Source organism: Hyla sarda, chromosome 5 (assembly GCF_029499605.1).
Source record: "Hyla sarda isolate aHylSar1 chromosome 5, aHylSar1.hap1, whole genome shotgun sequence".
Classification (NCBI taxonomy): Eukaryota; Metazoa; Chordata; class Amphibia; order Anura; family Hylidae; genus Hyla; species Hyla sarda.
In genome coordinates, this window is record NC_079193.1 from 304,839,041 (window position 1) to 304,855,275 (window position 16,235).

Below are 16,235 nucleotides of genomic sequence, written 5' to 3' on the forward strand. Positions count from 1 at the left end.
GACCACAAAAACCAGGAAAAAAATGAAACAGTGAGTATTAACCCATTATTTACTTAATACTTAGAGAAAAGTAATAAAAACAAGCTAATGCAAAACAGCACTAAACTGAGAACTGGGGATGAATGGGAAGTGTTACAATAATGCACCTTATTTGTTTTTATCGTTTAAACCTAACGGTCCTACTACATTCAATCTTAGGATCCATCTGGATTCCTTCTGTAATAATACTTGGTGCCTGTCCTTCCCTCTGCTCGGATACTCCACTCTCTCAATGGCTCCAAATTTTAACCCTGTAGTTTCACCTGAGAACCTTTTTTTGCTTTAATGGATCTGACATGTTCACTAATTCGGTGGAACAGGGAGCATTTGGTCTTTCCTATGTAGTATAGTCTTTACAAATACAGTGTTGCTCACTAGTTGTATTTTATTTGTTTTTACATTCATCTCGCAAAACGAGCAAAAACCGCAACAGAAATTTCCCACAGCTCGGGTATCTGTTAACCAAATTGATTCACAATTTTTTTTCTGATTGTGTTTCATAAAATCTTTTATAGTTTTGTTCCATCTGTATGTCACAATTGGTTTTTTGCATGTGACCTCGATTAAGTCCATGTCCTTTTCTAACATAAACCAATTAGCATAAATCACTTTTTTAATTTTGTCATTTAGCGGTGTATTTTTAAATGAGAAACATGGCTCTACCCTTGTTTTCATATTTTTCCTTCTTTTTTTGACTATTCTGGGACAAAAATTTTTCCCTTCAAACCTTGTCAATTATTTTCCGGGCTTGGGTAACAAATTTTCTTGGGTATCCTCTTGCGATCAAATGCTCCGATAACTCATCCACCTGCCTGGAAAATGCTGCCTGGAAAATGTTCAAGGCGCATTAACATATGGAGTTTACACACCTCCAAGTATAATTTTTTAAACAAAAATTTATACTTGGAGGTGTGTAAACTCCATATGTTAATGCGCCTTGAACATTTTCCAGGCAGCATTAGGGTTGCATCTGTGAGGCCATGCACCTATATCAGCCAACTTGGGTGGGGCTTGTAGCCTCTCTCCCACCTTCCATTGTATGTGTGCCTAGTCACGCTGTAGGGAACTGGGAGCAGGCTGCATGTCGACCTAGTGCTCCTGTAATTGCCCACTGGCCCCTGGTTTTTGCTTTTTACGCACAGGTAGGTTAGCGTTAGGTCCCGTGCCATCTGAGAAACCTTGGCGTTGGTGTGCGGGCTCTGGTGTGTCCTTAATATAAGGATGCACTGGCGAATGTCTCAATTTTAACATCAGTGTTGAGGGATAGCCAATGTCATTGTATACATCTACCACAGTAGTGCACCCAAATTTCTGTATTGTATTATTCTAATTGTTACACATCCACACCGTTTATCTGGTGTAGGATTCTATTGTGGCACTTGTAGTCCGCTGCAGGCATCCTCCATTGTATGCATTTTTATGCTGGGGATCGCCCCTAGCAATGGACTACAAGGGCAGGATCTGCTCCCCCAGTATATATGCACAACTGCATTTGGGGTTGAGCACCTCCAGCCATTTGAGACCACGTTTTTTGTTGTTGTTTAAAAATGTATACTTGGAGGTGTGTAAACTCCATATGTTAATGCGCCTTGAACATTTTCCAGGCAGCATTAGGGTTGCACCTGTGAGGCCATGCACCTATATCAGCCAACTTGGGTGGGGCTTGTAGCCTCTCTCCCCCCTTCCATTGTATGTGTGCCTAGTCACGCTGGAGGGAACTGGGAGCAGGCTGCATGTCGACCTAGTGCTGCTGTAATTGCCCACTGGCCCCTGGTTTTTGCTTTTTACGCACAGGTAGGTTAGCGTTTGGTCCCGTGCCATCTGAGAAACCTTGGCGTTGGTGTGCGGGCTCTGGTGTGTCCTTAATATAAGGATACACTGGCGAATGTCTCAATTTTAACATCAGTGTTGAGGGATTAGCCAATGTCATTGTATACATCTACCACAGTAGTGCACCCAAATTTCTGTATTGTATTATTCTAATTGTTACACATCCACACCGTTTATCTGGTGTAGGATTCTATTGTGGCACTTGTAGTCCGCTGCAGACATCCTCCATTGTATGCATTTTTATGCTGGGGATCGCCCCTAGCAATGGACTACAAGGGCAGGATCTTCTCCCCCAGTATATATGCACAACTGCATTTGGGGTGGAGCACCTCCAGCCATTTGAGACCACGATTTGTGTTGTTGTTTAAACATCCACTATGCTGACCTTCACATCCAAAAATTTGATGGATTTGCCCACGTTCACCGAAGTGAATAACATATTCATGTCATTTACATCATTTAGATATGAGACAAACTCCTAGAACTGGTCCGGCGTGCCGAACCAGATAACCAGGATATCGTCCACATATCTCAAAATAAATTTGATGTACTACAAAAACGGGTTCAGGGTGGTGAGAATATAATTATGCTCAAAAATGCTCAAAAAAATGTTGGCGTATATGCAAGAAACTGGGGACCCCATCGCGGTCCCCAGTAATTGCCTATACCAGTCCCCTGCACATTGAAAACAATGTGACTTCTGCCACAAAATCAATAAATTCCCTTGATCTTGGTGTGGAGGACAAAAAATTTCCTTAGAGCCTGTATACCCGCATCGCGAGGGATGCGGGTATACAGGCTCTCCACATCAATAGAGGCCAAACTAAGTCCCCATGTCCACTGAAATTTCTGTTGGGATCTAATTAAATCTCCTGTATCGCTGACAAAAGTAGGGATAGATCAAAGTAACGGGGATAATAGCCAATCTAAGTAAATGGAGAGGTACTGTGTGGGAGATCCAATAGCGGCAATGATAGGGCGGCCTGGGGGTGGGTTAATGTTTTTGTGTGTTTTGGGGAGAATGTACATATAGGGTTTACAAGGATTGATAGGGATCAGCTTTTCTGCCATTTTTTTTTTTTTTTGTGTTAATATACCTTTTTCAACATTCCTTCTCAGGATATTGCGAACATTTTCCACAATTTTTCCAGTAGGTTCAACTGTTAATTTTCCGTAGACCGTTTCATTATTCAGTTGTTTTTAAATTGCTTTGTTGTAATCCTCTGTCTATCACAAAACCGTTGCTCCCCCTTTATCCGCCTTTGATACCGTGATAGCTTCACGATTCGCCAACCATGTCAAAACCTGTTTTTCTATCCCTGAAATATTATTTGTTGCTTTTGGATAAAGCAGGGATTTGATTTCCCTGCACACTGTGGTGTAAAACAGATCCAAGGAGCTTCCTGGAGCAATTGTGGTGTTGAAAGTCGAGGGATTACCTCCCCTAAAAAATTGTGACTGTTCATGGTTTGGCTCAACTTTTTCGCTATATTCAAATTTCCCATCCTCCAGTAATTCTGTTAGTTCTTTTGTTACCACATAATCGAGGCTCCATCCCCTGCTCCAGCAAAAAGCCCAAAGGGCCCACAACACATTGAATCTCTCCCTTTTTAGTGTGATGTCATTTTTTGTATTTTTTTTATTATTTGCTTGTGTGGTGCAGAATTTTTTTTCCTTTTTTTTTTTTTTAGATTAAGTGCTCTCACCCCCTTAAAAAGGTCTTCTTCAAAAGTAACAAAATCTAAATCCTCATTTAAACCGAAATTTAAGCCCTTCTCAAGTGCTGACAGGCATGCAGGAGATAGCTGCACATCGGTCAAATTAATTACTAGGCTCTGTTGAGTTACCGCCATGTTACTGTTTTCCGTTTCAATTTGCGTTTTTCCAGGAAGACTTTTTCTTCTGTCCCCTCGTCTTATTCTGCCCCTTTTTGGGGCTGTTCGTAGTTCCCCGCCTCAGCCATAGGGGTTTTCGATTCCGCTTCATCCGGATTAGACTCAGTTAGAGTCAGTTGTAAAATAATCAGAGGCTTTTCCCGTTTTTTTTTTTTTTTTGTCTGTTTTTTGTTTTCTGTTGAATTTTTTCTCACTTTTTTTATCATTATTATTTTTGTTTTTGTTCCATGAAAATATTTGCTTAGTTTCAAAAGTCTCTTTTGTCTCTTAACAATTTATCCCTTTTAATTTCTTTAACAGAAACCTGTAGAACCGTTAATTTTTTATCAAGATTATTCATGTGTTTAGAAAACTGTGTTTCTGATAATCTAGTTTTTAATTTGTGACATGCTTTGCAAAGTTCAGCGCAAACCTGTTCGTATTCAATTTTGTTCTGTTCTAACACTAACTGTTGTAGCTTAAGGGGATGCTGTAAATGCAATGCATCCCATTTCTCCACAAACGTAGGATTATTCGTAAATTGCGAAGGATATTTACATGGTCTTAGACCTCTAGGAGTCCGGTTGTTATCACTGTACGCTTGGAGCGAATTAACGGTCCAAAACAATTTTGTCTCGCGTTCAGCCAGAGATGATACCTTGAATTCAAGAGTCTTTGTACTGAGCATATGAATTTCATCCCTTTGTTTGCAGACTGAAAAGAACTCCCCCACGCTTGCTCTCCCTGCATGAAATGATTTGCCAAAATCTTCACTGTCTCTTCCATCTGTGCTTCTGAGTTCTGGTTCATTTGAAAGTGAACCTACACTATGGGTTAATTTGCAAGGCGTGCTCAGGCTAACATATAAGACCAATAGCATAACCCACAAAGGGAAAAAGCTAGAGAAGCCGTCACTGCCTTAACCCTACAAGTCCAATACTGAAATGCACATGTGAGCGGCACAGGTGTGACAGTGTCAATGATCCAGGTAGTGCTACACACTATAGAAACTACTAATCATTATTTATTGTTTTTGTTTTGTCAGAGTCAAAACTGGACTAGATATGTTTTCTTGACTAATTTATCCAGTATTTTAATGACAAGCTAACATCTAAAGATGAACCCAGCGTTGATTTGTTCCAATTTAGGGACAAGTTCTGTTATAGTCTTCTTAACCCAAAGTTATAAGTCAACATATCAAGAAGTATGTTATCTTGTATTATTAGCATTCATTGTCGAGACTTTTGATCTTGTTTAAATTCACCTTGCTTCCTTTGTAATGATGGATATACGAGTGTCATAGCAAGTTGTTCCTTTTGTTATCCTTCCTGTATTGTTAAAATGCCAATAAAATCTTATTGAAAAGAAACTACTAAATATGCAACACAAAAAGAAGAAAAAGCGGAGCGCTCACCAATGCAGTAGTCAGGCAGACGTAGGAAGCTAATCCATGGACCGGGTCGGTCCCGAGCAGGGAGGCGGCAGATGGATCTGGGGGAGTTCAGATGTCGGCCCACGGACCGTATAATGCCCCTAGGCGCTTCGTCAGGCCACTTAGACGTCATCACGCATACTCCTCATCTTTATACTTCTTCCCCAATGCACTGTTCCAGTGACCACAAAAACCAGGAAAAAAAACGAAACAGTGAGTATAATACTTAACATTATTTACTTAATACTTAGAGAAAAGTAATAAAAACAATATTATTACAGAAGGAATCCAAATTTATCCTAAGATTGAATGCAGTAGGACCGTTAGGTTTTAACAATAAAAACGAATTAGATGCATTATTGTAACACTTCCCATTCATCCCCAGTTCACAGTTTAGTGCTGTCTTGCATTAGCTTGTTTTTATTACTTTTTTTTAAGAATTAAGTAAATAATGGGTTAATACTCACTGTTTCATTTTTTTTTCTCCTGGTTTTTGTAGTCACTGGACCAGTGCATTGGGGAAGAAGTATAAAGATGAGGAGTAAGCGTGATGACGTCTAAGCGGCCGGACGAAGCGCCTAGGGGCATGATACAGTCAGTGGCCCAACATCTGAACTCCACGGATGCATCTGCCGCCTCCCTGCTCGGGACCGACCCGGTCCATGGATTATTGGTTGTATATGAAATGTAAGATGAGAGATGATAGGAATGAAATTGATAGGAATATAAATTGTTATATAAATTGTTATATCCATTAATAAATTGTTATATACATTTCATCTCTCATTTCCTATCTATTCTTTATCTTTAGGACTTTAGAGGACTGGTTAATATAAATATTACATTTATATCCCATACACTCTTCAGTTACAGGCCTTTTTGGGTTAAGGTAACACCATTAACCTCAAGTACTTATATCTTTATTTCAGGTGAGCTACACATACTATTCATTATATACGGTCCATGGATTAGCTTCCTACGCCTGCCTGACTACTGCATTGGTGAGCACTCCACTTTTTCTTCTTTTTGTGTTGCATATTTAGTAATTTCTATAATGTGTAGCACTACCTGTATCATTGACACTGTCACACCTGTGCCGCTCACATGTGCGTTTCAGTATTGGACTTGTAGGGTTAAGGCAGTGACGGCTTCTCTAGATTTTTCCCTTCGTGTGTTATGCTATGATTCTAGGTTTGTTGGATAGAAGACAACGCATTTTGAGGGTTTTTTACCCCTCTTTATCAGGTCTCCCTATGCAATAGCCTTACTTTTTTTTTTACTCTAGATTAGAGATAAGTGAACTTTTAAAAAATTTGATTCGGCCGATTCGCCGAATTTTCCGATAAAGTTTGTTTCGATCCCAATTTTTTTGCGGCGAATCTATATTAAAAAAGGCTATTTCTAGCCTACATACAGCCTCTATAGGGGTATAGAACACTTTGTTGTGTTCTAAAACGCATATGGAGTGTATGTGGATAATACTGATATTAAGAATAACATGCAGAATACTGGCATCGCTCTTAGAATCACTGCCGCACAGCAGCACAATTACTGATGGTGGTGGCATCAGTGTCAGGAGACCTTATAGTGACTGAATGACACAGCGTGGAGGTGTTGGCAGCATGAGGAGACCATATAGTGGCTGAATGGCACAGCGTGGATGTGTTGGCAGCATGAGGACACCATATAGTGGCTGAATGGCACAGTGTGGAGGTGTTGGCAGCATGAGGACACAATATAGTGGCTGAATGACACAGCTTGGATGAAGCTGAAGCATGAGGACACCATATAGTGGCTGAATGACACAGCGTGGAGGTGTTGGCAGCATGAGGAGACCATATAGTGGCTGAATGGCACAGTGTGGAGGTGTTGGCAGCATGAGGACACCATATAGTGGCTGAATGACACAGCATGGACATGTTGTCAGCATGAGGAGACCATATAGTGGATGAATGGCACAGCCCGGAGTCGCCAGCAGCATGAGTAGTCACTAGGCCTTCACAATCCCTAAGACTAAAAGATGAATTAAGAAATTTAAACCGAAGATTTTGGATAGCGGGTGCTACCTATGAGAAAATTTGAAATTCCCAGACCCAGGCCCAACAGCAGCATCAGCAACCCATATATTGCCTGAATGACACAGCCTGGAGTTGGCTGATGCATGAGTACACACCAGGGCTTCACAATCCCCCCCAAAAAACACCACAATTTTAGAATTTTTTTTTAAAGATTTTGGATAGCGGGTGCTACCTATGAGAAAATTTGAAATTACCAGACCCAGGCCTAGCAGCGCCATCATTTTTTTATTTGAAAATTAAAACATCAGTAAAGCATATATTGCCTGAATGACACAGCCTGGAGTTGGCTGATTCACGAGTACACAGGGCTTCACAATTCCGCCCACAATTATAGAATTTTTTTTTAAGATTTTGGATAGCGGGTGTTACCCATGAGAAAAATTGAAATTACCAGACCAAGGCCCCCCAGCGGCATCAGTTACTCATATATTGCCTAAATGACACAGCCTGGAGTTTGCTAATGCACGAGTTCACACCAGGGCTTCACAATCCCCCCAAAAAAAACACCACAATTTTAGAAATTTTTTTAAAAGATTTTGGATAGCGGGTGCTACCCATGAGAAAATTTGAAATTCCCAGACCCAGGCCCAGCAGCGCCATCATTTTTTGATTTGAAATTTAAAACAACCTTTGCGTGTCCCGGACCCCAGCGTGTGGGTACGAAGGACCAAATCCAACAAGCCCCCATTGCCCTGACCGGCCATTGTTTCCATGACTTCTCGCCAAGGCAAACTATGTGAAGAACAACGTGACACCGCCGTGACCTGCAAACATGGTATGCTGAAGGGCCACTGAGACTTGTCCGGGCAGTGGAGGCTTAAGACACAGTGGAGGCGGAGTAGCACACTGTCGCAGGACCAACAGACTGACAGAGTGTAGCAGGAAGCAGCATTGAGTACACACCAGGGCTTCAGAATTCCAAAGAAAAAGCAACCATTTTTAAAATAATTTTAAGAATATTTAGGACAGCGGGTGCTACCTATATATTGCCTGAATGACACAGCCTGGAGTTGGCTGATGCATGAGTACACACTAGGGCTTCACAATCCCTCCAAAAAAACACAACAATTGTAGAAATTTATGAAGAAGACTTTTGGATAGCGGGTGCTACCTATGAGAAAATGTGAAATTCCCAGACCCAGGCCCAGCAGCGCCATCAGCAAACCATATATTGGCTGAATGACACAGGCTGGAGTTGGCTGATGCATGAGTACGCACCACAGCTTCACAATCCCTAATAAAAAAGACAAACATTTTTGACGAAAAATGTTAACGAAAATTTAGGACAGCGAGTGCTCTCTATATATTACCAGAATGACGCAGCCTGGAGTTGGCTGCAGCATGAGGAGACCATTGAAATGTGTGATTTTTTTTATTTGAAATTTAAATAAAAATTTGTGTCCCGGACCCTGCCGTGTGGGTACAAAGGACCTAATCTCACAAGCACCAACAGGGCTCATGTGGCTGTAAGATGTAGGCGCAACATCTCCATAGCCCTGACCGGCCATTTTTGGTTTTTGTACCTTTGTTTAAGAACAAGCGCATATCCAAGAGTCCAGAAGACTCTATAATGCAGGACGGTGGACCACCAAAAGACATTCTTCTATAAAATATTTTTTTATGAAATAAAGAAGCAGAGTTCATCCCTCTGCGTATTATTATTATTTTTTTAATTTTACTTAAAAAATCACACGCAACAATCGTTCAATGGTGTAATGGTTATTATTGTGGAAAATTCAAGTTTATTACTGTGATAATTATCAGAAAAAAAAAAACACTACCCAAGAGTCTTTAATAACCCCATACATTGCACCACAAATGTTGAAATTTAAATTAAGCATGTATGTATGTATGTATTTAAAAAATCCTAAAATTAAAGGCCCAAGCCCAGAAGCATCATGAAGTCAAGTAGTTCCTGTAAGACACAGGAGCAGTCAGGAGTAGGCATCAGCAGTACCCAAGAGGCTTTAATAACCCATTACATTGCACGATCACTCGCGAGATCGAGCAATAACAGGTGTGTTATGCCCTCAGATGTCAGGGGCTGCACGCACGCTACACTGAACGGACCAGCGTGTGTCTATCTTTCACCGACAGGTGCGGGTAACCCACTTGCCGGGTTGGAGCACCTTGACAGATTAACAGGTACTAAATGGTACAATACTTGGATGTACCTATGCGGTATGCACTGATGAGGGCAATAATATGCCTAACTATACGCAGAAAAAAATCTGTATTTTGTAAAACACCAGCCGGTGGATACTATTGTTTGAACTTTGATGGTATGGAGCACCTTGACAGCTTAACAGGTACTAAATGGTACAATACTTGGATGTACCTATGCGGTATGCACTGATGAGGGCAATAATATGCGTAACTATATGCAGAAAATCTATTTTTTTTTTAAACTGCCGGTGAGTACTATTGTTTGGACTTGCACAGTATGTAGCCCCTTGACAGATAAACAGGTACAAAATGGTACAAATGCACTACAGTCCACTGAACAATTACGTATTTCTGAACAGCAGCAGGACCCAATAGTGAAGCACCACAAAAAAAATCCAGGGATTAAACGCTAAGTTGCACTCTGTACCACAATTCTAAGCAGCAGAAGATTTGTGGAGCAAAAAAAATAAACTCAATTGCAAAATTAGGAGATAAGATGCTTCAGAAAGTTCAGGCAGCTTGGAGATCTGTATGAGGCAGCTGACAGCTATCTGCCCCTCTCTGCTGCAATACTCAATAACGTGAATAGGAGGTTTAGATATCAATGATCCTTCTCAGTGTTAACAGCAAAGCACTCTGCACTCCTGCCTTTCCCTAATGCTGATGTGACTAGCAGTTGCAGTGTAACGCTGTGGTATGAGCTATTCACACACACGCAGTCCTGTCCTCTCTATCTGAGTGCATAGATGAAATGAAGAGAGGCAAGATGGCCGCTGATTATATAGGGGCTGTGACATCACAGGGGTCAGTGAACACTGATAGGCTGCATCTCACATGTGATTCAGGGTCAGCCCGCCTACCTTCATTCCCACCGCTGTTTCCTGCCCTCCCATAATCCCCTGCCCCATGTACTCACATGTGGATCCGCCATCTTAGGTCTCCAATAGCCTGGAACGCTGTAAAATGGAGTTTAATGAAGCGATTCGCGCGATCAAATCGCTGAGATATTCACATTCGTTGCAAATCAAATTTTTCATGAAATTCGTAACGAATTTGGGTTCGTCAACTTCGATTCGCTCATCTCTACTCTAGATCAATATTTTGTGCCAAAACTTTGGTGCAATATTTAACTTAAACCATCGCCCCTTTTCCATAAGCCATGTTACTTCTCAGTGATACTGTAATGACTCGTTCTTGCTTGACCCAAAGGGTTGAACTTTCTTGAGCTTTTGTTTAGTTTATTTGCTCTGGCTACACCTATCTATCTGGGCTGGTCAGCTGATCATGCTAGGATCACGCCTGTGTATCTGGCTATTTATACCTGCAGTGTGCTTCTAGTCCTTGCCAGTGAAAGAACTTAGTTTTGAGTTACTAGCGTTGTTTGTTCTCTGTTATCTGGATATTGATCTTCGCTCGGCTTTTGTCCTCTCTTCTGCTCTTGTGTATTGGTACCTCACTATCTCAAGTTGCTGACCCGGTGTTAGGATTCGGCTAGCTGGATGTGGATCCTCTGTGTCAGCGAGGGATTGGCATGGACCGTGTCGGTGGACCGGTTCTAGGGTTGCTACTGGTTTTTACCAGAGCCCACCGCAAAGCGGGATGGTCTTGCTGCGGCGGTAGCAACCAGGTCATATCCACCGGTAACGGCTCAACCTCGCTGACTGCTGAGAAGGCGTGGGACAGAAGGACTAGGCAGAGGCAAGGTCAGACGTAGCAGAAGGTCGGGGCAGGCGGCAAGGTTCGTAGTCAATGAGGATAGCAGGAGATCTGGAACACAGGCTTTCTCTGGCACAAGGCAACAAGATCCGGCAGGGAAATGAAGGGGAAGTGAGGTTAAATAGACAGGGAGCAGGTGGAGGCTAATAGACTGATTGGTCCAGGCACCAATTATTGGTGCACTGGCCCTTTAAATCTTAGAGAGCTGGCGCGCCCTAAGGAGCGGAGCCACGCGTGCCAGGACGAGACAGCTGGGGATCGGGACAGGTGAGAGACTTGGGATGCGATTCGCGAGCGGGCGCGTCCCGCTATGCGAATCGCATCCCCGCTGGCAATGTCAGTGCAGCGCTCCCGGTCAGCGGGTCTGACCGGGGCGCTGCAGAGAGAGAAACGCTGCGAGCGCTCCGGGGAGGAGCAGGGACCCGGAGCGCTCGGCGTAACAGTATCCCCCTCTTTTTGTCTCCTTGTCCCTTCAAATGAAAAGAGAACATATGGGGCACCTCTTGAGTTTCCTTCCGGAACAAAAAGTCGTCCTGGGTAGCTACACCAGCGGCAGGTAGTTCAGAATGAATGGGAATGGGGAGGGGGGGCAGAGGGTGAAGCATGTCACAGGGCAGAGTGTCACCAGGACAGGGGCTATGAGGAGGCACGGCACAGTCCTGATAGGCCTTGGGGAGACCAGGCACAGGAGGAGACACTGGGGCCCGACAGATGGGACTGGGAGCAGACGTGAGGCATTTCTTGCGGCAAACAGGACCCCAATTCTTGATCTCCCCGGTGGTCCAGTCAAGGGTGGGAGAATGATGCTGGAGCCATGGAAGACCAAGGAGGACTTCAGAGGTGCAGTTGGGCTGGACGAAAAATTCAATTTTCTCGCGATGCAGTCCAATGCTCATAGGCAAGGGCTCTGTGCGGTAACGCACAGTGCAGTCCAACTTCACTCCGTTGACCGAAGAAATGTATAGCGGCTTGACGAGACGGGTCACCGGGATGCAGAACCTATTCACCAAAGAGGCCAGAATAAAATTTCCAGAAGAACCAGAGTCCAAGAAGGCCGCGGCTGAGAAGGAGGAGTTGGCAGAAGGAGAAATCCGCATGGGCACAGTGAGACGTGGAGAAGAAGACTTCGTACCAAGAGACGCCACACCCACGTGAGCTGGGTGCGTGCGTGTGTTTCCCAGACGTGGAGGACGAATAGGGCAATCTACCAAGAAATGTTCGGTACTAGCGCAGTACAGACATAAATTCTTATCCCTACGGCGAGTCCTCTCTTCATGGGTCAAGCGAGATCGATCCACTTGCATAGCCTCCTCGGCGGGAGGCACAGGGGTAGATTGCAAAGGATACTGTGAGAGAGGTGCCCAGAGATCAAGGTCTTTTTCCTGGCGGAGCTCCTGGTGTCTTTCAGAAAAACGCATGTCAATGCGGGTGGCCAAATGGATAAGTTCTTGCAGGTTGGCAGGAATCTCTGGTGCGGCCAGCACATCCTTGATGTTACTGGAAAGGCCTTTTTTAAAGGTCGCGCAGAGAGCCTCGTTATTCCAAGATAAATCGGAGGCGAGAGTACGAAATTGGATGGCGTACTCGCCTACTGAAGAATTACCCTGGACCAGGTTCAGCAGGGCAGTCTCGGCAGAAGAAGCTCAGGCTGGTTCCTCGAAGACACTATGGACTTCAGTGAAGAAGGACTGGACTGTGGCTGTGGCAAGATCATTGCGGTCCCAGAGCGGTGTGGCCCAAGACAAGGCCTTTCCAGACAGAAGACTCACTACGAACGCCACCTTAGACCGTTCTGTAGGAAATTGGTCCGACAACATCTCCATATGTAGGGAACATTGAGACAGGAAGCCACTGCAGAGTCTAGAGTCCCCATCAAATTTGTCCGGCAGGGACAAGCGGAGGCTAGGAGCGGCTACTCGCTGCGGAGGAGGTGCAGGAGCTGGCAGAGGAGATGGTTGCTGCTGTAGCAGAGACAGAAGTTGCTGTAACGTGGCGGTCAACTGTGACAGCTGCTGTCCTTGTTGGGCAATTTGCTGCGATTGCTGGGCGACCACCGTGGATAGGTCAGCGAGACTTGGCAGCGGCACCTCAGCGGGATCCATGGCCGGATCTACTGTTAGGATTCGGCTAGCTGGATGTGGATCCTCTGTGTCAGCGAGGGATTGGCGTGGACCGTGTCGGTGTTACCGGTTCTAGGGTTGCTACTGTTTTTCACCAGAGCCCGCCGCAAAGCGGGATGGTCTTGCTGCGGCGGTAGCAACCAGGTCGTATCCACCGGTAATGGCTCAACCTCGCTGACTGCTGAGAAGGCGTGGGACAGAAGGACTAGGCAGAGGCAAGGTCAGACGTAGCAGAAGGTGGTGCAGGCGGCAAGGTTCGTAGTCAATGATGATAGCAGGAGATCTGGAACACAGGCTTTGGACAACACTAAATGCTTTCTCTGGCACAAGGCAACAAGATCCGGCAGGGAAGTGAAGGGGAAGTGAGGTTAAATAGACAGGGAGCAGGTGGAGGCTAATAGACTGATTGGTGCAGGCACCAATCATTGGTGCACTGGCCCTTTAAATCTTAGAGAGCTGGCGCACGCGCGCCAGGACGAGACAGTCGGGGACCGGGACAGGTGAGAGACTTGGGATGCGATTTGCGAACGGGTGCGTCCCGCTATGCGAATCGCATCCCCGCCGGCAATGTCAGTGCAGCTCTCCCGGTCAGCGGGTCTGATCGGGGCGCTGCAGAGAGAGAAACGCTGCGAGCGCTCCGGGGAGGAGCAGGGACCCGGAGCGCTCGGGGTAACACCCGGCTAGTCTGACCTTGCTTTTATGTGTGTTTGTCTAGATTTATGTTTCCCGACGCCGACTGCATTGTATTTTATTGTTTTGACTCAGTTCCTGCACGTACCGTCCTTGTGGTTGTGGACCCATTGTTTAGGACGGGTACAAAAGTAGGCAGGGACAGAGGGTGTGGGCAAGATTAGGGCTGGACTCTATCCCTGTCCAACATGACAAATATATATAAAGTATCAAAAACACATGTGGATCAACTGAATAATAATCCTAAAGCTCACTCACCACTGTGGCTAAATTTGCTGCTGCAGTGGTGTGTGACATCATATCCTCAAACCCAGAAGTGCCGCACACCTGGGACCAGAACTCCATAATACCAGTGGTGCAGGAGCGAGGAAGGTGAGTATGGCCCAGATTTATCAAACTTTGTGATAGAAACACTGGAGTAATTTTCCCACAGCAGCCAATCACAGCTAAGCTTTCACTTTATCAGAGCTCGTTAGCTGAGCTGTGATTGGTTACTGCGGGAAAATCTCTCAATTTTTTCTCTCTCTCACAAATTGATTAAATCTGGGCCTATGTGTTTATTTTTTTTAAATCACCCTCTCCCCTTTAAATTTATCTGCTCAGTAAACCAAAATTTAAATCTAACATTCTGCATTGCTTATGTTTACATCCCGTTACCCACCTGCTGAAATTGGCTGGATAGTCACGCAGAGAGAGGAGTTCTCGAAGATTCACAAACAACAATATTTTTTCATTCAAAATGGAAATGAGGTTATGGTGCAGAATAAATTCCAAGCAAGTCTAGATAACACAAACACTGCAAGCAATCCAGCTATCCTGAAGTAAAGAGCTTAAGCAAATGTTCAATAGCGTCTGTGTCAATTAGTTATTACCTGGATAATTTCAGAGGGATAAAACATTAGGAAGGATTATTGCACTCTGCTAGCAGTCAAAATTCCCCATATATTAGAGGAAATGAAAACTTTTAGTAAACTATGGATTTTGTTACATTTACAGACAGGTTCTTTTTCTTAAGTTGCCTGTATTATTTTTCACACTGCACTATACATTTTATATAAGCACTAGGTGAGTAACTAGAGTTGTGAGAGAAAAAAAGCAACTCAGTCCTTTGTTTTTTGTCTTTGCATGCACTTGGCCTATAGCTTTATGTTTCATTGGAGGCATTTAAACACCTTAAAATAATCAAGAAATAGTAACCTAATCAATAATTAATTGAATGCCATTTCAGTAAGTATATAAAAAATAAAAAAAGGGACAGACCGGTGCTCTAAGTGCCATTACCTTATCGGTGCCATTACTTTGTTATTGTTGCAAAGGAGGTGGAGTGTGCTATGCACTTACCTGGTAATGTTGCCCAAGACCGTCACTTCTAGAAAGAAGTGTTGCTCATTGAGGGTGCCGATAGTCCTTGCAGGGTGCTGATGGCTGCCAGTATCCTCCCGTTACACTCTGGTAAATGCAGGCATTCAAATAGGTTGGAGAGAAGTGGTCTGAGTAGAGCGCAAAGGCTCACCAAAGTAAAACTGGATACTTGTCTGGGCACCAATCGGAGGTGTATTAGGTATATAGGTGGATAAAGAACAGTCCTGAAGCATAAACGAGAATGTTATTTAATTATTATTATGAAAGATGACATATTTTGAGGGGCATATGCATCTTTGTGAGGTCATTAAGATAATCCTTTACTTTTTATTTATAAGGAACCTCACTTTATATTCAACACAAGCTGCACAATTGCACACTTCTTAATCACAACATGATTCCAACATGCAAGGGGTATTCCGGGCAAAAACATTTTATCCCCAATCCAAAGGATAGGGGATAAGATGTCTGATCGTGGGGGGCACGCCGCTGGGACCCCCCACGATCTCCCTGCAGCGCAAGCATTCTGGGCAAGCATGTGGGGACTGCATCTCCAGTTTCGGAAAGCTCCGGGTTTCCAGGACTGGGGACGTGACGTCACGCCACACCCCCTCCATTCATGTCTATGGGAGGGGGCGTGACAGCCATCACGCCCCCTCCCATAGTCATGAATGGAGGGGGCGTGGAGTGACGTCACGTCCCCAAATCCCGGAGGTTTCCAAAACTAGAGACGCAGTCCCCGCATAGTATGTGGGTGCTGCAGGGAGATCACGGGGGGTCCCAGCAGCGGGCCCCCCGTGATCAGACATCTTATCCCCTATTCTTTGGATAGTGGATAAAATGTTTTAGCCCGGAATACCCCTTTAAATAGAAAACAGCATTGTTTAATTACATCACATCAGCATAGCTATCACAACATGTAAATACT